The sequence below is a fragment of the Bos grunniens genome, chromosome 4 (genome assembly GCF_055505025.1).
Source record: "Bos grunniens cultivar Pamir isolate PY7600 chromosome 4, Bosgru_T2T1.0, whole genome shotgun sequence".
Lineage (NCBI taxonomy): Eukaryota > Metazoa > Chordata > Mammalia > Artiodactyla > Bovidae > Bos > Bos grunniens.
The window spans coordinates 50,708,130-50,735,439 of record NC_141168.1 but is presented as its reverse complement, the minus strand read 5'-3'; the positions used below and the strand labels follow the sequence as shown (position 1 = coordinate 50,735,439).

Here is a 27,310-nt window from a genome sequence, read left to right as displayed (position 1 = left end):
ACCAGGCAAAGCCTCTTCAATGCTGACTATTCTGCCACATTGCAGGCACATTTATTTTTTTGAAAGAATGGGCCTGTTGCCAAGCCATCAGATGGTAAAAAGAGATATATTTGATGGATAATAAAAAAGGGTCTGCCACAGCCTCACAAAATACGTTTCTAATGTAAATGCATCTAGTACATGCAGTTCATACCTCGGATGTGCAGATACCTGCAAGTCAGGACTGAGGGAGCTGTGGAGGGTGAGTCGGTGAGTCAGGAGTGTGGCCAGAGAGAGGGAGACCATTATTTTTTAACAATAACAAACAACAACAGAAAACCCACTCCGCAAACATCACTCACTTTTTCTCAACCTGTTATTGTGACACAGATTGACAGCCCTTTTAATATGAAATAAATCAGGCAGGAGAAGGAGTGCCTTGAAGAACATACAGATTGAGGGCTGACTGACAGAACGCCCTCGAAACACACTCTGTTTGCATTTGCCTTTGTAGCAGCTAACTTGAAAGGATGTCAAGCACTCTGAAAGGCTGTGAGGATGCGTTTTGAACTTGGCGGATGATTGTGATGTGCTTACTGGGCTCTCCTGAGATGCCAGAGCTCTGCCATACGCCTGCAGGAACACAGAGCAGGCAGACCCTGAAGGAGGAGCAAGTGTTCTTTTCAGTCTCCCTCCCCCATATTGTGGTACAAAGGCATTTGGTCTTGTATCTGCTTTCATATTTGGTTGCTGCTGCTAAGTCGCTTCAGTCATGTCCGACTCTGTGCGACCCCATAGACGGCAGCCCACCAGGCTCCACCATCCCTGGGATTCTCCAGGCAAGAACACTGGAGTGGGTTGCCATTTCCTTCTCCAATGCATGAAAGTGAAAAGTGAAAGTGAAGTCGCAAAGTCGTGTCCGACTCTTAGCGACCTCATGGACTGCAGCCTACCAGGCTCCTCTGTCCATGGGGTCTTCCAGGCAAGAGTACTGCAGTGGGGTGCCATTGCCTTCTCTGTTCATATTTGGTTAGGACCAACCAATTGTCCCAAGCCCCACATCACACTGAAGCACTAGGGTCCAGTCACTTCTCACCAAGAAAGCTGCTAGGTAATGAGCCATGTCACCTTTTCAAGGTATGTGGTCAGTGGACTTCCAGCCTTCAAGGTGCTGATGTCCCTTTGGTTAGCTTTCTCCTTGGATTTCCTGGACTGTCCAGTGTTCGTTGTTATTCTGCAAACCAATACTGGTGCCCATCAGTCATGAGATACCCAAAGTCGGTTCCAACATATCCCATGGCTCAAGGGAAAGTAGAATATTTCTGCTCTAAGGCAAGAAAGTGCTTGCAGGGTGTGGGGTGAATTGGGACTAAGCCTGGAGGAAAAATAAGACAGCAAGACAGGAAGCAGATACAGAGAAAGTAAGCATGCTCCATGCATCTCCATCCTGTAGTGAGCCCCATGCACGACCTCCTAAGCACTCTGCCCTCTTCTGCGGGGAGACCCTGCCCAGCCTTCATATACACTGGGTATCAAATCTGCAGGCTTGCTCAGCTAACCTGGCTCTGTGATCACTCAACAAATAGTGGCTGAGCATCTGTGAAGTGATGGTCACTGTCCTGGATGCTAGAGCTAGAGTAACAACTAATTCAGACAAAGCTGCTCTCCTCGCAGAAGAGCAAGGAAACGCAAAATGCAAGGGTGTCCCATCTCACATGGGACAGTAATACCTGCTTAGGGCACCCACCTAATGGGATTCTGGGGAAGATGACAGCAGAGGAGGCAGTGCATGCGAATTTTCACACATGCCTGGCATGAGTCAGCACTCGAGATGTGAATGGCTACTCTTATTTTCAAAGACTTGGGGTCATTTTCAGGTGGGATGGGAGTCTTGAGACAGTTCTTGGGTGCTGTTCTGAGCCAGTATGCCTGAGTCCCTATGATGTCAGACACAAAAAGCATTCTAGTACAATTATAAAGAAATTACTTTCCCAGCAATTAATCAGTGGTATGAGATTGCCAATACATATCATTGCCACATTATGACACAATGCATCACACGATCAGAATGTAGAGTAGAGAGGGCGATTTGTAGCTGACCCGATTCAACTCAAATCAGCTCAATCAACTGAAAATCAGTGAGAGTTTTGCCTGAATAAAGGTCAAGACCAATTATAGAAAGGCATAATGGAACTAGGGGATGTTTTTGAAGATTTTAGATCTTATAATAATTTTTCATAGTAGTACCTCTATCATACAGGAAATACATTGTTCATAAAGGTTTTCTAGTCCTTTATTTCAAGATAGTCTGTCTGCATCTTTTAATTATTATTTTTAGGACAGACATAGGAATAGGGTAAAAAAGTACAAAATGGCTAATTTATGTATCTAAAACTGAAGTAGGTTAATAAGAAGACAAAGACTTCTTACAACTACCAATTATGCTATTAACTTGTAGTATCTGCTTCTCTCTGGTAGCCAGATCGAAGCCAGATACGAGAAAGCTCCAAAGTCTAATTTTAACCATCAGATGTCTCCTCCATCTTTTTCCCCCTCTTAAAAAATTTTTAGGATAATTGCTTTACAATGTTGTGTGACTTTCTGCTATACAAGGATGTGAATCAGCTATAAATATACATATATCCCATCCCTCTCATCCCTACCACCCACCTACCCCCAATCCCACCCATCTAGGTCATCACAGAGCACCAAGCTAAGCTCCCCGTGGCTAGACAGTAGCTTCCCACTAGCTATCTATTTTACACATGGTAGTGTATATATGTTAATGCTACTCTCTCAATTTGTTCCACCCTCTCCTTCACCTACCTGTGCTTTGGAGAATGCAATTGAATCATAACATTGGCTTAAACAAGTTTTAATTCAGATTATAAATCTACTATTAAAAAATAGTTATTCTATATATTTCAGAGCCAGCATTGTTTATGGACTGCTTGCTGGTTTTATATCATCTGCAGATCTACTCCCTTCAAGACTCCTCAAAATGTCAGTAAACAACAAGAGGGAAAGGCTGCTTCAACCCATCAGTGAGCTTTCACTGGCACCAACTACTACATCTTTTTCTCTCCAATATCTGAGCCTGTTTTGTGCCTCCTGGCTCATCATCACCAGGATTTTCAATGGCTCCAACCGAATCATTTGAATTTTGAAACATCTTGGTCAAAAAACATTTATAAAAAGATTTCACATGTCTATCAGGTAAGTATAATATCAGTTTGGAGAGAACGAAAAGCAAAAATGCTTGGTAGACTGTAATTTGAGAGCAGAAATCATATCTTTTATTCTTCATACCTTTCACCATGTCCCGCACTTATGAATTCTCCTATAAATAAGTGCTCTGTAACTGGTAAATTACCAAGAAGTTAAATTGCTTTGTTTAGACATAGAGGATTGATTTGGGCTGTGTGAGTTAAGCTGATGAAGTTACAGTTCAGATTCTATGCATAAGGGATAAGTAATAATAGTTCTTGACATCGACACTTGTATGTAATCTACAACAGGTTTTTAACTGGTCAAAAAGAATCAACTGAAGCATTGCAGTAAGTAAGAGTTTCTTAAAATTGCACAAGATACAAAGTTAGATAGTATGTTTCATACAATCGGCGTGTGGCTGTAATCAGTTTAGAGAGGGGTTTGCTAGTTGATAAGAAGATATAGGCTTCTGAAAAAATGAAGTCTGAGGCAAAACTTATGTGGTGAGACTTTGCTAGGAGGTGCAATACTGGGAAGGCAAAAGTGAGAGAAAGGGGATGAGACATCAAACCAGGCTCCACACTGAAGTACATGCACGACTGCTCAGTGGCGCAGATGCTTTCCAGGGAGGCCATGTGAATGAATGCATGCTGGGGCAGGGAAGGGCAGGAAGAATATCCACTGACTCCCATACCTCAATCATCAGAGATTTGTTTCACAGAGTATTAACCCCTTGTGAAGAGTAATTTTATGTATCAACTTGGAGGGCATTTTTGTTTCTCTTTTTGAAGGGGGGGCATGTAGTTTGTGGGATCTTAGTTGCCCGACAAGAGATTGAACCCCAGCCCTTGGCAGTGAGAGCACTGACTCCTAACCACTGAACCTCCAGAGAATCCCCAACTTGGAGGGTGTTCTTGACTGCAACTAACATCTAAATCAGTAACAGCCTGCTGGCCTTCAGACTGGAACAGCACTGTCAGCTCTCCTGGGTCTTGAGCCTGTCTTGGGTCAGCCCAAGCCAGAGATTTTGGATTTGCCAGCCTCCATTATCAGATGAGCCAATTTGTTTATCACACACATATACCCATATACCTTTGGTTGTTTCTCTTGAATGCCCTGATGAACACCCCTGTATTACCAAGCTGCAAAGATGCAGAATGGGATTCCAAATAGTATCATGCTTCAGTGTCAACAAGACAGCTCATGGACAGGCATGAGGCAGGCACTGCTGGCTATATCCATAAAAGATGTTCACTGTGGGGCTTGCCTGGTGGTCTAGTGATTGAGAGTCTGCCTGGCAATGCAGCAGACAAGGGTTGGATCCCTGGTCTAGGAAGACCCAACATACCACAGAACAAATACACCCATGCACTGCAATTACTGAGCCATATGGCCCAACTACTGAAGCCCCTGCTCCTAAGAGTCCGTGCTCCACAACAAAAGAGTAGCCCCCGCTCGCTGTCGCTAGAGAGAGCCGCCACGCAGCAATGAAGACCCAGCACAGCCAAAAGAGAAATTCTTCAATCTTTTTTTAAAAAAGAGACAGTCACTGTGGCAACCTGGGGAAAACAAGTGGCCAAGGGCTGGGAGATATTTCAGGCAAAAGGATGTGAGGTGATGCCTAAGAATAGTGAAATAATGTGGAAATATCAAGACCAGATTCTGACTCTTAAAAGGTATGTTTACAAACCTTCCTAGAGTGGTCTTATGGATAAGGTGAGGAAATGTGTACTTGTTTTACAGTAGGGTAAATTTTCAAATAACAAGACAACATATACTTAAAGAGTACGTGCGTGTATGCTCAGTCACTCAGTCGCGTCAGACTCCTTGTGACATCGTGGACTGTAGCCTGCCAGGCTCCTCTGTCCATGAGATTCTCCAGGCAAGAATACTGGAGCAGGTTGACATTTCCTACTCCAGGGGATCTTCTTGACCCAAGGATGGAACCCACATCTCTTGTGTCTCCTGCATTGGCAAGCAGCTTCTTTACAACCGCACCAGCTGGGAAGATTACTCAAAAAGTACCATGGTTTAATGCCACTCGGACATATGACTTTGAGACCGTTGTTTAACCTCTTTAGTTCTTGTTTTATTGGTTTTTAAAACGAGAGATTAGACTGATGATGTCCAAGCCTTCTTTCAGCTCTAAAATTTCTCTTTTCCTCTATGATTTTGAAGAAAGATATACAACTTTAAAAATTACACAAATATGATGCATTAAATGTCAGAAGCAGAATTTTAAAATATTCCATTAATATAAATAAAGGATCAAAACCAATATTATGAAACAATGTAACTAAATGTCAAGTCCAACATTTGGGTCCAAGGAATTTTTTTCACAGGTGTGGATTAGGGGAGATTTGGCTTGAAAGTCATTTGCATTAGACAACAATAATAGCCAACCCTGGAATTTGTATGGACCCCAAAGTCTAATGAGTCAACTGCTAAATAAGCAGGTACTTATTGGGCTCCCTTTACTGAAAGAGAGGTTGGCTAATATGGATCAGAGGGACTCTGATGATCCGTTCAAAGTTTCCATGCTTCATTCATACTTGTCTCTTCCCTTTAGCCTTTGTCTCAGTACAAGCAGAGGGTGGCATGGGGCACAGTCACCACAAAGTCAAGTGCTCCTCTAGGATTTCAGTGGGATGACTGAATAGTACAAGGTCATTCAGAGAGCCTCCCAGCTTTTCCTTCTCCTCACCCTCAAAGGGCAATTGTTCTGGATTGTGGCTCCCCTGCCTGGTATATAAAGTCACCTAAACACAAAACTCATAGCCAGAAGGCAGCTTCGGGAATCCTCACTCAGCCCTTCAAGAGTTATAGGCATTAAAAGGCAGTCCCCGGGAGTGCTCCGCCACTCTGCTGACTGGTACCAAATCTATCTTAAAGTTGGAAATATGATCCAGGTGGGGGCGGGCTGTGATTTAAAGCCATCCAAGTACTATAGGGCACACTTCTTAAAGCAACCATTGTAAATTATTTGTGGCTAATTCTGCTGGTGGATGGAGGGCATGGTATGTTCTCAAGTACAAGAGCCCAGCTTGTATCTAATAATTGTTATATCTTCTCTGAAATTTACTGCCGATGTCTCAATTTTAACAATTTAAATAACAGGCTTAACCAAGTGGAACGAGGTTCAGGCAGGCTGGCGCTCTTGATGAAAGCAGGACAACTCTTATGTCTGAGTGCATTTTTACTTTGACATGAGCGGTGACACACAAAGATGAAATCTGGTTAAAGTGGCAGCCTTCTCAACACCGTGACAGCTTCTTAGGCTAAGCAAAATAATTTTAAGAGAGTGAATGCATATACTTGTTAACTTTACTCGGGAAGACTGATGAGGGACAATGCTTATGAATATGATAATAAGAGGTGGGTGCTGGAACAGTAAGCTGAAGGGGCTGGGTAATAGGCATGCTGCTTTCTTCATTTTTAATGAACTGCTCTGTAGCCTTAATCTTTGGGTGCATCACTTAGTTTCGAAACCAGGTGGATCTCCTCCATGCATCACTGATGAGTGCACATTTTTATTTTACCTGCTGTTGAACTGCTGTTGATACTATGCGTGGTCAGAGATGACCTCCTGTAGATTACACTCTTATTTCCCTTTGGATACTCTTTATGCCATCTCCTGCAAAATCCCCCCAATTTCAAAAGATGTTTCATGCCAAAGTTACATATCACATGCACATTGAGGCCTATTTTGAACACTGTGCCCTTGGCGGTCACAACACAAGGCCATGCTGAGAAGTTGCACCATGACCAGTGGCGTTCCTCCCAAATGGCAGGGTTTTATAAAAGAGTGAAGAAACTAGCCTGTGAGCTGAAGACCTTGGAAAAGTTACTTACTCTTTCTGGATCACTGTTTCATCTTCAGTAAAGCAAAAAAAAAAAAAAAAGACAATCACAAAACCAATTTCTTTCTAGCTTCACTGTCCCATGATCTTATGTTTCTATTCTTAGGGCAATTGAAACTATAAGCAAGGTGAAAAGACAGCCTTCAGAATGGGAGAAAACAATAGCAAATGAAGCAACTGACAAACAACTAATCTCAAAAATATACAAGCAACTCCTGCAGCTCAATTCCAGAAAAATAAACGACCCAATCAAAAAATGGGCCAAAGAACTAAATAGACATTTCTCCAAAGAAGACATACAGATGGCTAACAAACACATGAAAAATGCTCAACATCACTCATTATCAGAGAAATGTAAATCAAAACCACAAGGAGGTACCGTTTCACGCCAGTCAGAATGGCTGAGATCCAATAGTCTACAAGCAATAAATGCTGGAGAGGATGTGGAGAAAAGGGAACCCTCTTAAATAGAACTGCCATATATGACCCAGCAATCCCACTGCTGGGCATTCACACCGAAGAAACCAGAAGGGAAAGAGACACGTGTACCCCAATGTTCATCACAGCACTGTTTATAATAGCCAGGACATGGAAGCAACCTAGATGTCCCTCAGCAGATGACTGGATAAGAAAGCTGTGGTACATATACACAATGGAGTATTACTCAGCCATTAAAAAGAATACATTTGAATCAGCTTTAATGAGGTGGATGAAACTGGAGCCTATTATATAGAGTGAAGTAAGCTAGAAAGAAAAACACCAATACAGTATACTAACGCATATATATGGAATTTAGAAAGATGGTAACGACAACCCTGTATGTGAGACAGCAAAAGAGACACAGATGTATAGAACAGTCTTTTGGACTCTATGGGAGAAGGGGTGGGGAATGATTTGGGAGAATGGCATTAAAACATGTATAATATCATAAAAAAAATAATTTTGGTGCTCATCAACTCAGTAGTATTTTAACAGAATCTGATTACTATCACTGTTTACTGAGTTTTGTTTTCAAAATACTGAAAAAATATCATATGCATTTTAGATTCTGTTTCTTGGAGGCCTCAAAATGGCCCACATGCCTATGATGTAACTGAGAAAAATGTTAGAATAGGAAAGGCAAGAAACAGAGTAATGGGAAAATGACTGTATCCATGATAGATCAACAAATGAAATATGTACTTGAAAATCTTGCTGAAAAAAGATAAAAAAACCTAATTCAAATTCATTTGCATTATTTTAAACTAAATATCAAAAAAGGCTTAATAGGGTACTACTACTTTATCAAACAATTTAGCAATCTTTTAAAAAAGTTAAACATACTCCCGCCGTATGGCCCAGCCAATGCACTTCTAGGCATTTACCTAAGAGAAACGAGACCTGAGGTCTGCATAGTCTTGAGCACAAATGCTCCCCATATTTTTATTTGTAATATAGGCAAAGCCCATTTTATTGTGCTTTGCTTTATTGCACTATGCAGATTTACATCTTTTACAAACTGAAGGCTTGTGAAAACGCTGCATCAAACAAGTCTATCAGCGCCACTTTCCCAGCAGCATTTGCTGACCGTGTCTCCCTGTCTCACATTTTGGTAATTCTTACAATATTTCAAACTTTTTCTTTGTTATTGTATTTGTTATAGTGATCTGTGACTTCCAGGTGGTGCTAGTGGTAAAGAACCCACCTGCCAAGGCAGGAGATGTAAGAAAAACGGGTTCAGTCCCTGGGCTGGGAAGATCACTTGGAGGAGGGCATAGCAACCCACTCCAGGATTCTTGCTTGGAAAATCGCATGGACAGAGGAGCTTGGCAGGCTACAGTCCATAGAGTCACAAAGAGTTAGACACAACTGAAGCAACTTAGCATGCATAGTGATCTCTGATGTTACTATTATAAAAAGATTCATGATTTGCTGAAGTCCCAGATGATAGCACTTTTTAGCAATAAAGTTTGGGAGTTTTGTTGTTTTGTTGTTTTTTGTTTTTTTATCATGCAGGATCTTAGTTCCCTGACCAGGGACCGTGTCCCCTGCATTGAGAGTGCAGAACTGACCACAAAACCATCAGGGAAGACCCAATGATAAGGTATTTTTTAATTAAGATATGCACATTGTTTTCTTAAGACAGTATTTTAAGTGCTATATTTTAAGACAGTAATATTATTGCACATTTAGACTCTGGAAAAGTATAAACATAATTTTTATATGCACTGAGAAACAAAATTTCTTTGACTTGCTTTATCCCGATATTCACTTTATTGCAGTGATCTGGAACCGAACTGCAGTATCTCCAGGGTATGCCTGTGGCAGCAAACTGGAAACAACCCAAATATCCAACCACAGGTGAATGGGTAAATAAATCATGCTCTATCCATAGGATGGGATACTACTCAGCAATAAGAAAGAATGAACTGCTGGTACACTCAATGGCATAGATGAATCTCAAAGTAAGTCTGCTGAACACAAAGTATACATACGGTATAATTCTATTTATATAAAACTAGAAAATCTAAGCCATAGTGATAAAGATCAGATCAGTGGTTTCCTGGGGAAAAGGTGAGGAGGGCATGAGGGAGGGCTTACAAAGGGTACAGAAGCTTCCGAGGTGATGGATACAGTCACTACCATGAATTGTGATGATGGTTCCATGGGTGTGTACATATATGTCAAACTTTTCAAAACAAACACTTTAAGTATATACAGTTTACTCTGTGCCAGTTGCATCTTAATAAAGCTGTTTTAAAAAACAAAACGTCTAAAAAATGTTATGCCTATATCTTAATTCCAATTCTAAGATTTTTATCAAAAGAATCAGAAGTGTGTGCTAAGATATAAAGTCTCCAGGCATTCACTGTAGTACTATTCATATTCATACATGGAAACAGCCTAAATGTCTAAAAGAAGATAATTGATTAGGTAAAGTATGGCATATCTCTGTGTTGGAATGTGATACAGCCATTAAAAATCATGCCGCAGACAAAATATTTATTGTCATGAAAAAATGTTTTAATCTATTTCTATGGGGAAAAAGCAAAGCACAAAACAACATGTATAGTGTCAATGGTGCTATATTTTGTAAAAGTCTATGTTGGAGTTTGACAATCAATCACACTTCTCTCTTTCTCTCAGAGTTAGAAACCAATTGAGAAATGGACTAAAGAGTCAAAGAACAAAATACCAGTTTTGTTACAAAGAGTTCTGATTGGGAAAATGCAGCTTAGAGCTAAGGCAAAGTGGGCTTTCTACTCTTTCCCTCTGGGAATTCTCCTGACCCACTCAGAACTAAGTCCTTCCTGCAAGGAAGGGGCAGCCCTGTAAACTTATCCCTGGGAAGAGCTTCTCAATCCCAGGCCACAGGTGGTGAGCATCCAAGCCCTGCCCATTAGACACCATACTATTCCCCAGACAGGGTGACAACCAAGAACTTTCCCCACATATTTCTCAATGCTCACCAACCAATGGAGCTGCCCGGCTAAAAGCCATTAGAGATGTTGAGGATAAGTTGATATGAAATCCTTGAATCTCAGAGTGGAAGGGGAATGCTTAAATAATTTCCCTAATCTCTCCCCCATCCCAATAATTCATCTCCCCGTGAATATAGGGGAGTAAGCAAAGCAGCAGAGGGAAAGGCGGAAGTACTCTGCCTAATGTTTCTTTAGGGATTGAAGTCCCAGTGTAAGTGTCCCCTTACACTCTACGTGTCTCTATAATGGTAAAGAAAACCACCTGGAAGGACATGGACTGCGCTGCCATAACAGCCGCATTGCCTGAGAAACAGGAAGGATTATAGGTGATTATTTTCCTTTGGCTCTTTGTATTTTTGGTCTTCCAAGTTTTCTGAATACAAGAGTTTTGCTACTGGGGCAGGGAAAGCAAGAGAAGACCCCTTTAAAAAAAAATAAACTAAAAGGGAAGAGAATTCCTGAACTTTGCGGAGCTGCAATGCTGAGTAGGCATTTGACCTGAGACCCCCTCCCTGCTTCATTCTTCCTGGGTCATTGTCATATATTATGTGGAAATGCCATTTGGGGACACAATGCCCAACATCTGTAACAGCATTGCCCTGGAAGTGTCCAAAGTGCTCTTAAACAGGATTAGAGTCTACTTTTACTTCTCCTTACCCACTCCAGTGTTCTTGCCTGGAGAATCCTGGGGATGGTGGAGCCTGGTGGGCTGCTGTCTATGGGGTTGCGCAGAGTTGGACACGACTGAAGTGACTTAGCAGTAGCAGTTACCTCTCCTTAGCTAATGAAGAGGGTGGCATGAAATGACTTTTCCAGAACAGCCTCCACTTAGCATCCCCATAGGATCAACATTCAGGCATGCCCTCGATCAATCTTCTCAAACTGACTAAACCAACACCTCAGAGGTTCCAAACTATTACAAAACCAAAGTCACAAAAAATCTGTAGATATTCAGAGTTCAAGTTGACAACATCAAAAAATACAATGTAATATCACAGTGCTGTCCATAATACAGACATGATTTGTGTTAAGATATTAATTTATAAAGCTATATCAGTAGTTTTCTCCTATAATAGGAAAGAAAGTTTTGTAAAAACCATCTGTGATTCTACCCATAGCCTCATCAAAAGTCTAGGTTGACGCCCTCATTGAATGTAAGGCCAGGTCTCACATCCCATCCTCACACCCTATCTTGCCCCAGTGTTATCTCAGATGCAAGCTCCAACTATCATGATAGACTCAGTCCTGATGGCAAGCCCACTTGGAATGGCAGAAATTCCTAAGATAATTTGGGACACGTTGCTGAAAATGCAGCTTAGTAGCATGGAGATGCTCTTTTGCAAAGCCCCCACCAACATACACACAATCAACTACAGATTCAGAATTTTTGCAATCAGAAAAATAAAAGTTTCTTTAAATTAATAGCTTTTCTATCTGTGGTTGTAGCAAATTCCACATAGACCCTCTGAAACTATCCAAGGGTGAAAACAGTCTTCACAAAGTGTTGCTTTTAGAAATTCTGGCCAGCTTACCCCACAGGGACCTCACTGACTCTGGGCTCTTGTGAGTCTTCTGTGAAAGTGTTTTACCCAGAGACTTTTCTGATTGAAAGTGTTTAAGCCCAGCATTGTTTGCTGGTGCCTAAGTCTCTGTCTGAGTGGTGCCTGAATCTCTGCTACCTAAGTCACTGACACCGTCTCTCTGAGCCATGTACTTCAAAATGCCAGCTCCTCCTTCCAGGGAGTAGAGCAGGAAAAGAGTTTAAAAGCACACATTGAATCCTGCCAGGCAAGCACTTGGCAACCAAGAGCACTGCATTCTGGATCCAAGGCTCGGATTGGCTAGGGGAGAATGCTGGAGCCAGAAGTAGTTCAGGGATGCATGGATGCTGGGAACTTCATCAGGGATTCACCAAGATTTTCTACACCAATATATGGTAAGAGATACATTTTATATTGCGATCCAGTACACACAGAGAGCTGCAAGTAGACACAGATAAAAACACAGAACTAAAACCAGCTCCTAGATTTCAGATCCACCAACTCTGCCTGCGAGTTGGTGATGGACAGGGAGGCCTGGCGTGCTGCAATTCATGGGGTCGCAAAGAGTCGGACACAACTGAGTGACTGAACTGAACTGAACTGAACTCTGCCTGCTGAGGAATAGCCATTTAATAACCATTTCTTGAATGAACAAAGCAAACCCAAACCTTAGTGAAACAATACTTACCAGTCTGATATTTTCTGTTCTATTTTATTCTTTTTCATTTCTTTAAAAAGGTAATGAGCTGCAACTCACTAAAGTGATGTCACTGCTGCCATCACAAACAGAGTCCTGTTCTGACAGGACTTCTATGCACGGCCTTGTCTTCATTGAAGATCCCTGAAATTTGTCCTGTGGGAAGCCAGGGCTTGGGGACATTGGAGGCAAGTGGGACCACACGGGGATGTAACCAGCTCAAAGGAAGACTGTTGGGGAGGGGGGACGGGGATGCCACAAAGCTGCCGGAGGGCAAGGGCACTTCTCTCCGGGTGAGACAGACCTACGTCATGTCTCCCCATCCCAGTCCACATGCTGTCACTGTCCCCTCTTATGAAACCCTCTTCACACCCAAGAAGATTTTACAAATGGAGTCAGAAGTCAGGCTGGCTTCATCTAGGTATCACTGGAAGGACCAGGCAGGGGGTAAAAAAGGGTTGTTTAAGCTGCTGTGAAAATTACAGCTGCTGCTGCTAAGTCACTTCAGTCGTATCCGACTCTATGCGACCCCGTAGACAGCAGCCCACCAGGCTCCGTCCCTGGGATTCTCCAGGCAAGAACACTGGAGTGGGTTGCCATTTCCTTCTCCAATGCATGAAAGTGAAAAGTGAAAGTGAAGTCGCTCAGTCGTATCCGACTCCTAGCGACCCCATGGACTGCAGCCTACCAGGCCCCTCTGTCCATGGGATTTTCCAGGCAAGAGTACTGGAGTGGGGTGCCATTGAGTAACCTGGTAAAGGAAAAATCCACTCAGAGCCAAAAGGGAGGAATTAAGCAACTTTGTAAATAAAGGGATCATTACTCTTGATGCATTAATACACCCTTAAGCCCTATCAAAAACTTCCTATTTCAAGATGAATGAAGAGCATTAGATGCTCATTTCCCAAGCTGGGTGGGCTGTTTTCACTGCCCAGCGCGGGGGGTCTGAGGTCAGCAGGGGCTGGCCCAGGTGGTGCACTAGTGGAGCTACACTGGGGTTCCAGGAGGGGATGGTCCCCACCTCTCTGTGATTATGAAGGTTGTAACCACAGCCCTGTTTTTCACTGAAGGCATATGCCCGCTGCACACCTGATGAAGTTGGGAGGAAAGTTCTATGCCAGTGCACTTGCCTCCTCCAAGTTTCATCATCATTCACCAAGTAAGCATAATTGCTCCAGGTTTAAGAGATGCTGGGAATAGGGGCGCTGTTGGTAATTGCCTAATGGGCAGACGAAATGAGGTGTGAGGCACATTGGTGTGAAAAAAGCAATAGCCACAAGTTTATTAACATTGAGAATTAAAATAAGCTCTGCCCCAGCCAAACAGTCCTTGCTGCAATGAATCCCATTATCCCTCTAATAACTGCACAGTGCTCCACTGGATGCTCTCTGCCCTGGGAGATGGAGAGGCCTTCATACAGGTCACCTCTCTGCAAGCTTCAGAAGCTGCAATCTGGTTCACTGATGACTGTCAGGGAGGAAACACAAACACCCCCTGCCTCCCCTGTAGCTCCTCTACATGCGTGCTAAGTGGCTTCAGTAGTGTCTGACTCTTCGAGACCCTCTGGACTGTGGCCCGCTGGGCTCCTCTGTCCACAAAATTCTCCAGGCAAGAATACTGGTGTAGGTTGCCATTCTCTTCTGTAGGAGATCTTCCCACAGTTCCTCTAATTCCACTTAAATCCACAGGCAGGTACTTGAAGAGCTGTGAAAGAGGGAAGCCAAAGAGAACGATACGCCATTGTGTCGTGGGTGCCTTTTTAAACAATTGCCAATCAGCATTTATGAAGGTGTACTATAGGGTTCTGGAGCTGAATGTTACTGTGTCCACCTGATGGAACTCAGGGGCCCTGCCTGGGGCTCGACAACCAGCCTTGTCTTCTTTCTTAAACCTTGATCATGTTATCAAATATTTCTAGATACCCAGTGCTAGGAGAAGAGTTGCTCTTGACCTCGAGCACATTTAATCTATGCAGAAAACAAAGCTCTCCAGGGTAAAATAATCAGAAAGCAATCAGTGAATGCTGAAGCCAGAACCTAATGAAAATGCAAAGAAAGGAGAGCCAGGGCTGTCAGAGCTCCCAGAGGATGTGCAGCTGAGGTATAGGAAAGGCAGCGGGAACTGCATGAACAAAACTTACAGACTCAAGGCACTCAGAGTGAACAAGAGTCTGACCAGGCAGAAGGCCGGCTCTGAGTTGGGAACTAGCAGAGAGTGAGCTTGGGTGGGCAGAGAGAGCCGCACAGGGAGAACCAAGCGTGGAGTCTGGATCTAATGCTGGATTCAAAGGGAACACTTGTAGGTTTCAGAAAAGAGGAATCATGGGATTTAAGACTTTAAATCACTCTATGCTAAATTCGCTTTGTGTTGTTAAATTTTGATTTACCTTAAATTTGATGAATTTCACTCACTTTATATTCACAGCCACCAACTTCAAATGGACCTTTGGTGTTTCCCTGCAATCCAACTCCATCGCCCTGGTCCCTTTACTCCCTTAGTTGCTGAGTGACAACTGTGCACTTTATTGTCTCTTCTCAAACATTCAGCACTTCTGCCAGCACCCTGCTCTCAGCTGCTGACCCTGAATCCTATTCTTACTCCTCCCACCTCTAACCCACTAGCATGCCTGCCTGCCCCCCGCCAAGCTCTGGTCGCTCTCATTTCTTTGAATGGACCTTCCTGCTCCAATGGAGGGCGTCCCTCCACCTGTGTGCCAAACCAGCCCCCTCCCTTACTCAAGGTCACTCCTCCTCTTCTCCCCAACTCCCATCAGCATACACACTGCAACAATTTCTCTCTTCTTAAAGAAAAAACAAACAAAAACTGTTTCTTGCCCTCACGTTTCAGGTCCTGTCCCATTTCTCTGCTCCCCTTTGCAAGATGATTCCTCTAACGAGCTAAGCTGTCTGCATCTGCACCCTGCATGGCCTATAGCAGGCATCCTCTCATGCACCCGATTCAATCAGGCTTGGCCCCACCCTGTCACCATACCGCTCTCCTCACCCCTGACCTCTATGCTGTTAAATGCAAGGGTCATTCTCATCTTATTTGAGCTCTCAGCAACTTTCTTCACTTGGTTTCCAGAACACTTCTCCTCCTTAGTCTCTGGCTGGTTTCTTCCCATTTTTTTCAACCTCTAAAAATTATAGTGCCTCAGTGCCCAGTCTTTGGACCTGTTCTCTGTCTAAACTATATCACTTTGGTCTCATCCAATCTCATAGTTGTAAACACCATCTATTTGCTAACAAGCCCCAAATTTATGTCTTCATTGTGGACCCATTCCAGATTCCAGAGATCTCTATTTGGGTGTCTAACAGGCATCTCAAATTCAGAATTTTCAGAAACAAATTCCTGGTTCCTGGTCCATCTCCCACTCCAGCATGACACACACACTCATCACCTCCTCCTCCCACATCCTCCTCCGTGCATGTCCTTTGGTCAGGACCAAAACCTTGGTCCTCCTTGACACCACTTTCGAATCCATCAGCAAATCCAGTTGACTCTGCTTTCACACTCAATCCAGACTCTGACTACTTACTATCTCCACTACCACCTCCCTGCTCCAAACCACCACCTGCAGCAGCCTCTGGGCTGCTTTTCCCGCCTCTCCCATATCAGTTCAACACATCAGCCAGAATGACGCTTTTCAAATAGATGCAAATCATGTCATTTCTCTGCTCAAAGCCTTCAAATGACTTTGCAGATCACCCAGAATAAAATCCAACAATCTTACAATGGCCTGAAGATTCTTACACTCTCTGGCTCCAGTTCCTTCTCTGACTCTGCCTTCCCTCTCTCGCTCTGCTCAGCATGCCAACCCCTTGCTGTTTCTCAAACCAAGTTCCTTCTGGCTGAAATAGAATCCCCTCAGACAGTCACAAGGCCTACTCCTTCAGTTCCCTCAGATCTGGCTCAGTGTCACTTGATCAGCAAAGCCTTCCTTGGCCAACCCACATAAGCCCATTCTGTTTAACTTCTCTCCATTCAGCCTATCACCATCTGTTAAAGCATATTTTACTTGCCACTCATTCAGCATCTCTCCCTTAGAATATAAGCCCATTTGGGGCAGGATGTATGTCAGTGTCTAATATGTAGCAGGCATTCAAGAAATACTCAGTGAAGGAATGGGATGGGAGGGGGCTGTGAAGGAGGTTCAGTTGGGCAGTGGACATATGTATACTTAAGCTGATTCACCTTGTTGTATGGGCTTCCCTGGTGCCTCAGGCAGTAAAGCATTTGCCTGCAATGCAGGAGACCTGGGTTTGATCCCTGGGTAGGGAAGATCCCCTGGAGAAGGAAATGGCTACCCACTCCAGTATTCTTGCTTGGAGAATTCCATGGACAGAAGAGCCTGGTGGGCTACATTCCATGGGGTCGCAAAGAACTGGACACGACTGAGCAACTAACAGGTTTACATGGCAGAAAACAACACAACATTATAAAACAATTATCCTTCAATTAAAAATTAAAAAAAAAAAACACTTGGCGAGTGAACAATATTTATTTGAACCCTCTCTTCTGAGCACTTGCCATGGACAAGGAAAAATTTTTTCTCTGCTCTAGCTATCCTTTGCTGGCGGTTCTACATCCGTGGCTTGATATAACTCCCATGAATGTCACAAAACCTACCTTGAACACAGGGTGTTGCTGCCATCCCCTTTCCTCCATGTCCACACCTTTCAGGATCACCAAGGTGAGTTTATATCCACCCTCTGTTCCCTTGTCTGGGAAATGAGTTTTCTGATGCCAGCTGCCGCTTGGCAAAACAAAAGTAACTGACCATAACCAACAATTTCCTTCCATTAAGCTGAGGAAGCAGTGGCTGGGATGTCAAGTTTTAGTCCTTCCATCTACTTACTGTGTGATTTTGGCCAAGTTTTTTAATCTCCTGGATCTCAGTTTTCTTAAAAATAGGGTGGGAAAAGTAAAGCTAAATTCTGGAGTTATTGTAGGATTAAATGAAATGGAGAATGGAAAATACTCAGCCCATAGCACTTGCCCACTAAATGTTGGTTGTCTGTCTCTCCCCATCATGAAATGAAGCAGAACTCCATGGTTCTCCCCGCTGTCCTCCACCTGCCTTTTGTCTGCAGGAAAACTTCAAAGAACAAATTGAATAGAGAAGTGAAAAAATGCAGAAGCAAAGGAAAACAGACAAGACCAAATAGTAATAGTTTAGCCATTAGACAAAGCCAAAGACCTTTAGTTCCTCCTCCTCAAGAGCTATAGATAATATTCTGAGCCACATCTTCTGAGCTGTCTTGTAGATACTGAAAGCCCTGCCAGGTGGAAGAAGTTAACTACATGATGACCAGACTGTACCCATGACATAACTGCCACAATTCTGAGAACTGCCTCAAAGAAATGGGAACAAACAAACCCCTAGAACTGAAGATTAACTGTATTTAATCAAAATGATACTGATCAGACCACCACATGACCAATCAAGATGACTGTCAGAGCTCACTGTGCTTTTTCTGCACACAGCCCCCCTCCTTCTGCCTCTACACCCCTGAAACTCTCCTTTGAAAGCTCTTGCCTGCTGGTTGTCAGGAGAGAGTCAGCCTTTGGACATAAATCTGCCCTCTCCTCAAATAAAGCAAATTTCCTTTACTCCAACCTTGCCTGTTGAGTATTGGCTTTTGAATGGCAAGCAACTGGACCTCACTTTCATTAATAATCAGAAGGTGATCCTAGAACCACTCTGAAATCACAGTTTCTGTTCTTTTTCTTTCTTTCTTTCTTTTTTTTTTTTTTTGCACAGCTTGCAGGATCTTTTTTCCCCAACCAAGGATGGAACCTGGGCCCTCAGCAATGAGAGCACAGAGTCCTAACAACCACTGGACCACTATGGAATTCCCCCAGATGGCAATTTCTAACCCAACACTTGACCATTGCCTCCAGATGGAGATGCCTGATGCAGACCAGCAATGGCTGTCTGAAACTGTTTAGGCCATTCCCCACTCCCCTCCCCCTCCTCCTTCACACGCACCCACAGAGGGACAGGCTGCCCTTGGCACCCCTCTCACATTTATGGCAGTACTTCTCCGTCCTGCAAGGGTGGTGAACTGAATTCAGAAAAATGACAGGTCGTTACAAATATATTGCATGTTGTAAAATAAAAGAATGTCCTTGTTAGAGAGCCAAATGACTTACTTTGGGAATAACTTTAAATATTAGGCATAAGATATTGCGAATGCAGAATGCACGCGTTACACTCTGGTAGAGCACTTTAAATATACATGTGATGCTCCAATATCGATACATGTGGATGTTAGCATTAATCCTTTAACTGGAATGCTCCCTGACAGTAACTCTCCATTACTCAATTCTTTATTGATTTGGGTTCATCTCTAAAAGTTCAGACTTGGAGAATACTCAGGCCAAGTCTCAGTTGAGGAGAGCAGCATGGACTGTTGGTAATTATCCAATGAATTCCAGTAATTATGCAATGAATTACAAACTGTCTATACCAGTATTTCCTGGAATTCAAGAAACATGGATATGTGAATTCAGCAACATACCTGTGAACTTTTCAGGATACTTTTGGGGAGTGGGTTGGGGAAATGGGGTGTCCAGTGGGAGGACTTTGTCCAGTTCCCACTGCCCTAGTGCTTATTCATCCACATCTCCTAACCCCAATTTTTATAAATGTATGTATTCATATGACTTTTGGTTTTAATCTGCCACCATTCCCTTATGCCTCTAAAGAAAAAAGAAAAAAAGGAAAGGAAAAACTAAGGAACCCCTAACTGGCTATGTGTATTACTTTGGGTAAATCACTATTTGTATACATAGCTTAACTAAAGTTCTATGATTATGGCTCTGAAACCAGCACTTTGACGTAGGTCATGGACCTCTTCAAGAGTCAAGTAATAACAGGCTCTGCCCTCAACTGGGCTGACAGGTAAAATTCTCGCAAAGATATATCTGACTGTGGGTGTTGCTAGGCTCTTGCAAACCAACTGTTAACGAGTCCACCATTTGGCAGAGTTGAGTATGTCTTTTGTTGAGGAAGTAGTTTTTCTGACGTTAATTTTCACTTTGTTTCATTTAATTTCCTTTTTTGGCTGTGTTGTGTGGCTGGTGTGATCTTAGTTCCCTGACCAGGGATTGAACCTGCACCCTTGGCAGTGATAGCACAGAGTCCTAACCACTGGACCACCAGGGAATTCCCCTTGTTCATTTTCAACAACAAACTTATCAAATTGAATGAGTATGTAATTCTGATGGTAAACGAGTCTGGGAATGAGGGAGAAGCCTCCAGATACTTCTGAAGACATAGCATCTCTCCCACTTTCAATGGTCCTTTCCTTTGTCCTCTGTCGTAACAAATATTCATTGCATGGTCTTCCAAGCCAGATGCAGGCAATACTAACTAAACTCCTGAGCTTGCATTTTTCCTATGAGTCATGACTAGCCAGATGACCAAAGGAAGACGAAGCTGCAGTTCTCTCTGGGGAACTACAGGGCAAGAGAAAGCTTGTTCAAACTCTCATTCCTCAGTGAGTTAGGTTATCTCCTGGTGCAAATCAGTAGGTCAAGGAGCAGTGCTCTCCTTGGAGTAATCACATATGGCACTTGCTACAGAAATAGGGAGTATGGAGCCTGCTGAAATCAAAGGAGTGGGTGCAGTCTTCACCCACCTCTGAAGTGAGTCTCCTTCAGTCAGTCAGAAAATTAGTCTTCCTACGGGACTTTACAGTGGCCTTCAAGACCTTTTCACGTCCTCAACCAAGGACCATTAACAAATGTGTTCCCTTGAGTATCCATTCAGCACTCATGCTGTTGACTGATGGGGCAAGGGGGAGGAGCACTCATTCAACAAATGTTTGCTGAAATGACCAGCCCTGCCTTAGGACCTGGGGTGCAATAGTTAATAAGGTAGACACTGTGCTGTCCTCAGAGAGATTGCTCTGTGGTAAAAAGAGCCCTAGGCTTGTGATTAGAAGGCAAGCATTTGAGTCCAGCCTTCCCCTCTTACCTCTCTGAGCCTCATTTTACCTTCAGCAAGTGAAAGTAACAGCCCCATCTACCTCCTTACTCAGCAACCTCAAAGGATCAAATAAACATGTTGACACGCTCTGTAAACTCTAAAGTTTACACTATGGAAAGATCAGATGTGACTGCTATGCTACAGAAATTTAAAATGCTTTCTCTCGTTCTCAAAAGAATTAAAAGCAGGGACTTCCACAGGTATTTTTGCATACATATTTACAGCAGCATTATTTACAAGAACCAAAGGCAAAAACAACCCAAATATCCACCAATAGATGAATGGATAAATGAAATGTGATATACACATATGATGGAATATTGTCATCCTTAAAAGGGGAATGAAATTCTGATATATGCCACATGCCACAACATGGATAAACTTTGAAGACATTAGACTAAGCAAAAATACATCAGATACAGAAAGACAAATATTGTATTATTCCATTTAAATGAAGTAACTAGAATAGTCAAATTTATAGAGACAGAACGTAAAATAGTGGTTACCAGGTGCTGTGACGAAGAGGAATGGGGACTATTATCTAATGGGTATAGAGTTTCAGTTTGGGATGATGGAAAAGTTCTGAATATGGATGGTGGTGACTGCCGCACAACAATGTGAATATAAAATTTTTTTAATTTTATTGAAGTATAGTTGATTCACAATGTTGTTTTAGTTTCTGGTGTACAATAGTGATTCAGTTACATATATATATATTATATGTATTATTTTTCAGGTTCTTTTCTATTATAGGTTATTATAAGATATTGAATATAGTCCCTTGTGCTATATAGTAGGCCATTAACATTTATATGTTAATATTTTATATACAGCACTGTGCATATGTTAATTCCAAGCTCCTAATTTATCCCCCCCACTTTCCCCTTTGGTAAACTTAAATTTGTTTTCTATGTCTATAAGTCTGTTCTGCCCATTTTTTGTTTGGGTTGTTTGTTTTTGTTGTTTTATTGAGCTGTATTAGCTGTGTTTTAGAAATTAAGGCATCATTTGCAAATATTTTCTCCCAGTCTGTAGGCTGTCTTTTCGTTTATGGTTTCCTTTGCTGTGCAACAGCTTGAAGAGGCCCCATTTGTTCATTCTTTAATTTTTTAAAAATAATTTTATTTATTTATTCTTGGCTACGCTGGGCCTTCATTGCTGCATAGGTTTTCCTCTAGTTGCAGCACACAGGGTTCTTGCAGTGGCTTCTCTTGTGGAGCATGGGCTCTAGCGCATGCTGGGCTGCGTGGCTGCAGCTCCCGAGATCTAGAGCACAGGCTCAATAGTGGTGCATGGGCTTAGTTGCTCTATGGCATGTGAGATCTTCCTGGATCGGGAATTGAACTGGTGTCTCCTTCACTGGCAAACAGATTCTTTATCATTGAGCTACCGGGGAAGTCCCTCATCTATTTTTGCCTTTATTTCTATTCCTTCAGCAGATTGACCTAAGAAAACATTGTTATGATTTGCATCAGAGAATGTTTTGCCTATGTTCTCTTCCAGGAGTTTTATGATGTCATGTCTAATCTTTAAGGCATTTTGAGTTTATTTTTGTGTATGGTATGAAAGAGTGTTCTACCTTTGTTGATTTACATGTGGCTATCTAGTTTTCCCAGCACCATTTGCTGAAAACTGTATTTTCTCAAATAATGTGAATATTCTTAATGCCACTCAACTGTACACTGAAAAATGGTAAAAAACAAAATTTTTTTTTTAAAAGCTTCATTAAAAAAAAAAACTCAGGCATACAGCTGTGTCAAGGTGAAGCACCAGCAGTTTTCCCTGGAGGAGTTTCCTTAGCACGCATCAGCTTGGTGTATACCCACTGTCCAGGGTCTGGTCTTCAGCTTGAAGGTTCATGACCCCACCTTTGTCAGCACAGAGAGAACTAACCCAACTCTTCATGGGCACACATCCAGAGCACAACATGTGTCAGTTCAGTTCAGTCACTCAGTTGTATCCGACTCTTTGAGACCCCATAGACTACAGCACACCAGGCCTCCCTGTCCACCACCAAATTCCCGGAGTTTACTCAAACAACATGTGTATATAATATCAAAATGTGCCAACCACACTTTTAGTGAGAAATTACTACCCAGAATATTCTAATGATGACCCGGTGTCATCATTCCATCTGCTTTCCGTTTACAAGTACTCATAGGAAGGAACGATCTGAAGGCAATCGTGAGACACAAACTGAAGGCTGTTTGGTGAATGCTGAATCAAGACAGGGCAAACCAAATATTTAAGTGGCACTATGATAGGATGGGACGTTCCTGCCAAAGGAACCTGACTCCTTGCAGTCTGTCAATAACCCACAGGTAATGTCTATGCTTTCCACCAGAGATGCCTCTTCAAGAGCATCAGAAATTACCTAAGTCAATGGATTTCAGCTCCCTCTCCCTTGGACAAGTTCTGGGTGGGCCCTGCTAATGTTTGCCTCTGAGACCTTTTATTTATCGTGCTTCTATGGCCAAATAACCTTCCCCCTTTGTCGTCAAATCATTCCTTAGAATTTTCAAATAAAATGTCAAACAGGTTGTATGTTAGTTGTGTGGTCCTGCGAACTATTTCATCTCCTTTCGATGATTTCTAGGGTTAAATCTCAGAGAATGACAGCCCCTCTTTATAGATTTATTGGGGACATACCCTAGAGTCCCCAAGTACTTATAACTATTACCCATTTTTTCCAGTTTTCTCAGAATAGGGGTGACTAGGGAGAAGCTACTAGATCCCTTTTCTGTGCAACTGATCTGGGAGTGCAAACCAGAGATGTCTCCAACAGTGACTGCTGCAGAGAGGACAATCTCGATGGGCAGGCAGAGCCTTCCCTCGCTCTGTTCTTCTTCCAGTCTGTATGCCAAAAATTGCCTAATGTCCATGACAAATCACACATAAATCCCAGGCTGAGGGCTCAAAATGAACTTTGGATATTTCTCTTCCTGGCAGATTCTTGTGGAAAGAGGTGAGGGATTGCTGGCCCTGAGGTTTCCTTCTCTCAAATCCACCTGGTGGAGGTCAGGGATGAGGTCCCAGGGCGAGTTTTTTACCTTAAGCAGACCAGATCTACAGATAAACAAAGGCAACCACGGTTTCGAGCCTGGTCAGTTTCTTAATCTTCTATAAGCACACACATCACTCACTGTAAATCCTTTTCCCAAACTGGAACTCACCGGAAGAAATCAATTTATGGAGGCAGATGTTTCTTCTCTTGCATGTCTTCTCTGAAACAAAATAAATTGCACAACTAGCTAGACTAATAGTAATAATATTAAGTCCATAATAACCCAAATCAATTCCAAGTGTGAGATCTGGAACGGTAAGTTGGGGAGAAGTTTATGATAAAAGCACAGTTTCTGGAAGATAGAGTAGCATTACGTTATGTGCTACCTTTAAAGCAGAAAACACAGACTTGGGAGTCAGACCAACCTATGGCCAAATCCCAGCCCTTCTATCAATATCATTCTAGGACATGATTGGGCCAATTCCTAAATCATAAAATGGGATAATAAGCTGATGAGAGTTAAACCAGAAAGCAGGTATCAAGAGCCTGTTAAAGCCCTTGGCCCATAGTAGGTATTTAATAAGTGGTGGTTCCTGTCTTCCTTTCTTCATCCCCTAAACAAGCACAACCTAGCTTGTGTGTTTGACAAGTAATTCCTGCTTCAAACTCCATGGCTTTAGAAGTTACTGCAAATCCATACCTTTGATAAATAGCTTTCTAATAGGCTGCTCTTGTGCTGTATATCCCAAGATCAAATGGACAGACAAGGATCTAGGAAATCTAAAAGAAGCAAACTTTGCCCATTTTCATGACCCCAGGGCACATCAAAGTGTCATGGGCTCCTGTGGCAGGAAGCCTCCCATCCCTTTTCACTGGGAGAAAAGCTGTGGTTGGGTCAGTGCCCAAACTAGTCATCCAGGGACCCTGGGTGAGCAAGGGCATGGGGAAGGGAGCAAGAAGGAGAGGCTGACAGCAACCAGCTTGTTCTTGACCTACGGCTACATCTCAGGGCCAACTTCAGGACACCCAGGTCCCTCTAGCCATCAGAGAATGAGGACTCCAGAGATGTGCAGGGCGACCACTCCAGTGGGGCGGGCTGCCCAAGCGTTGAGTGAAAAGGGGAGGTGAGGAGAAATCAGAGGTCTCCCTGTCCCTCCTGCCCTTCCCTGACAGCCCCTATGAGACTATAGCTTCCCCAAGACCAAATCACTTCCTTCTTAAGCTGTCCTCACATTTGGAACTCCCATAAAGACAGCAATGAAAAGAGAGCTACCCTCAGACACCACTTGCAGGTGTTCCAAGATGCAGCGAGTCATCTGAATCCCCCTTAGGCCAGTGGATTCACTCCATCTGCGCTGGCAATTCAGTCGAGACCAGTATTTTCTGATGTGCGGCTTTCCTGAAATGTCTCTTTCTCCTTTTTTCTCTTTTTTTACACATCAAAGAAGAAAAATCAGAATTTCCATCCATATGATTAGAACCAAAAATAGCCTCTTTTCTTCCCAACCCATATCATTGCCCCATTACAAATACATTTTGCGCAGCAACCTTAAAGGTGGTTGTGTTTCCCTCCTGCTCACTCCTTTTATTATACAAGATTTCCAGTTATTCAGTATTTTGTTCTCATTAGAACACTGCTTGTCACATGTTTTCACCAGAGACATTCATCACCAAGGTCAAAGGGTGAATATCGTGATCTATTATGCTTAGAGGAATCTAATGAAAAGCCACATAATTATCCAATTTAAAGAGAAGCATGTTAAAAAAAAAAAAAGAAGGGGAGCACTTGCTATAATTTAAATTGTTTTGTTTCCCTGAAGCAAAATTCAGCACCTGATTGACAGGACTTAATGATAATTCTTATTGATATGGTGATGTTAATTGTGGAGAGATATTTAATAAGCCCCATATTCCTGAGGTAAATGTGTGCTCTTAACCTGCACCTGAACCTGATTTTTGATGCAGCATGGGGATGAGGTACAGATACAGATAAGTGAGCACAAGTGGATTTTCAGTCTTCTGTGGCAGAATGGAAATTGGAATCTTCAGAATCTATTAGGAGAACAATTCCACAGTTACTCACACTTTTATAAATTATACTGTATATTATAGAAAGACACAAAGTCAGAGGAGGTTCAAGAAAGGATATTGTTGAGACTCTGAAGAGAAGTTTGTGGGGTAGTGTTTGGTGGTGGCATTGTGTGGTTGTTTTTAACCAAAGTCATACATGTAAGGTTGTGATCTGCATTCACATTCAAACAAAATGAACTCCATTTTCTGTATTAACTCTCTCCTGCCCATAGGGGAGGCTAGAAATGAGAACAACTCTAATACCCAGGTAAACAGACTCCTGAACCAAAACAAATTCTTACACTGTGAACAAAAATTATTTAAGAAGGCACTGGTGGGCCTAAATTCCAAAAGGAAGTGATCTGTGGAGGCTAAAAAGTTCAACTAGATCTGCATCTCATCCTGAGACTATGGGGCTTCAGCTGCCAGGCCTGTGGACAGAGCTAGGGTCAGCACTGACCTCCTGAGAGGCTGTTTCAAAATCATTACCTGGACAAGAGGAGATGGGTTGTCAGATCAGGTCATGTGTGATTTGACTCTGTAAGCCGTACCTTCCTTCAATGAGTAGCTGTGTGCTGCTCATGTTTTTATCATGTTCTAACAAGCTTTAAAATATTGGAAATTTAAAACTGAATCTGCTTTTGGGAGACAACCTCATCATTTGGGAAGTAATACTCATATAACCATCTTTGGGCAAATAATACAAAGTAAAAAAAATGAAAGCTACTCTAAGGAAAGACAGACTTCGAAAAAAAAATAATCAAAGTAGCTTAAATATGATGGCAATCACGTTCTGAAATTGAATTCAAATTTTTTTTAATTCAAGTTAATTGGGTCTTCTGTTTTTATTTATGGAAAAAGAGTATTACATGGTTAGCATTTTGATATTCTGGGCAATGTAGTTATTCATACCAAAGTACGTGTGTGTGTGTGTATGTGTGTGTCTTAGTTGCCAAGCTGTGTCCAACTCTTTGCAATCGATGGACTGTAGCCTGCCAGGCTCCTTTGTTCACAGGATTCTCCAGGCAAGAATACTGGAGTGGGTCGCCATTCCCTTCTCCAGGGGATCTTCCTGACCAGGGATCAAACCTGGGTCTCTTATTGCAGGCAGAATCTTTACCATCTGAGCTACCATGGAAGCCCATGCCAAAGTACCTGTAACTTCAAAATAATCAAGCCAAAGATTGTTAAACATAACCTGAGTCATAAATGGGCCACTATCAAACTTCCCCAATGGCTAAGATTCTACACTCCCAAAGCGGGGGCCCAGGTTTGATCCCTGATCAGGGAGCTGTATCCACATCCTGCAACTAAGAACTCCCATGTTTCAGCTAAAGATCCCACATGCTGCAACAAAGACCTGGTGAAGCCAAATAAATAAATGTTACAAAACACACACACACAGACACACAAATGGGCTACTGTCCCCAGAAACTAAAAGCTATCAATCTACAAATAGGAACAAGTCAAAATATGATCATTAAAAGAGTGT

General features: G+C 42.6%; 1 long non-coding RNA gene across 2 annotated transcripts in view; it reads right to left on the bottom strand.

Moving 5' to 3' along the window:
• LOC147374107 (uncharacterized) overlaps window positions 1-27,310 on the bottom strand; it is a 135,297-nt gene that overhangs the window by 50,393 nt on the left and 57,594 nt on the right. The gene's annotated exons all lie outside the window — the stretch shown is intronic.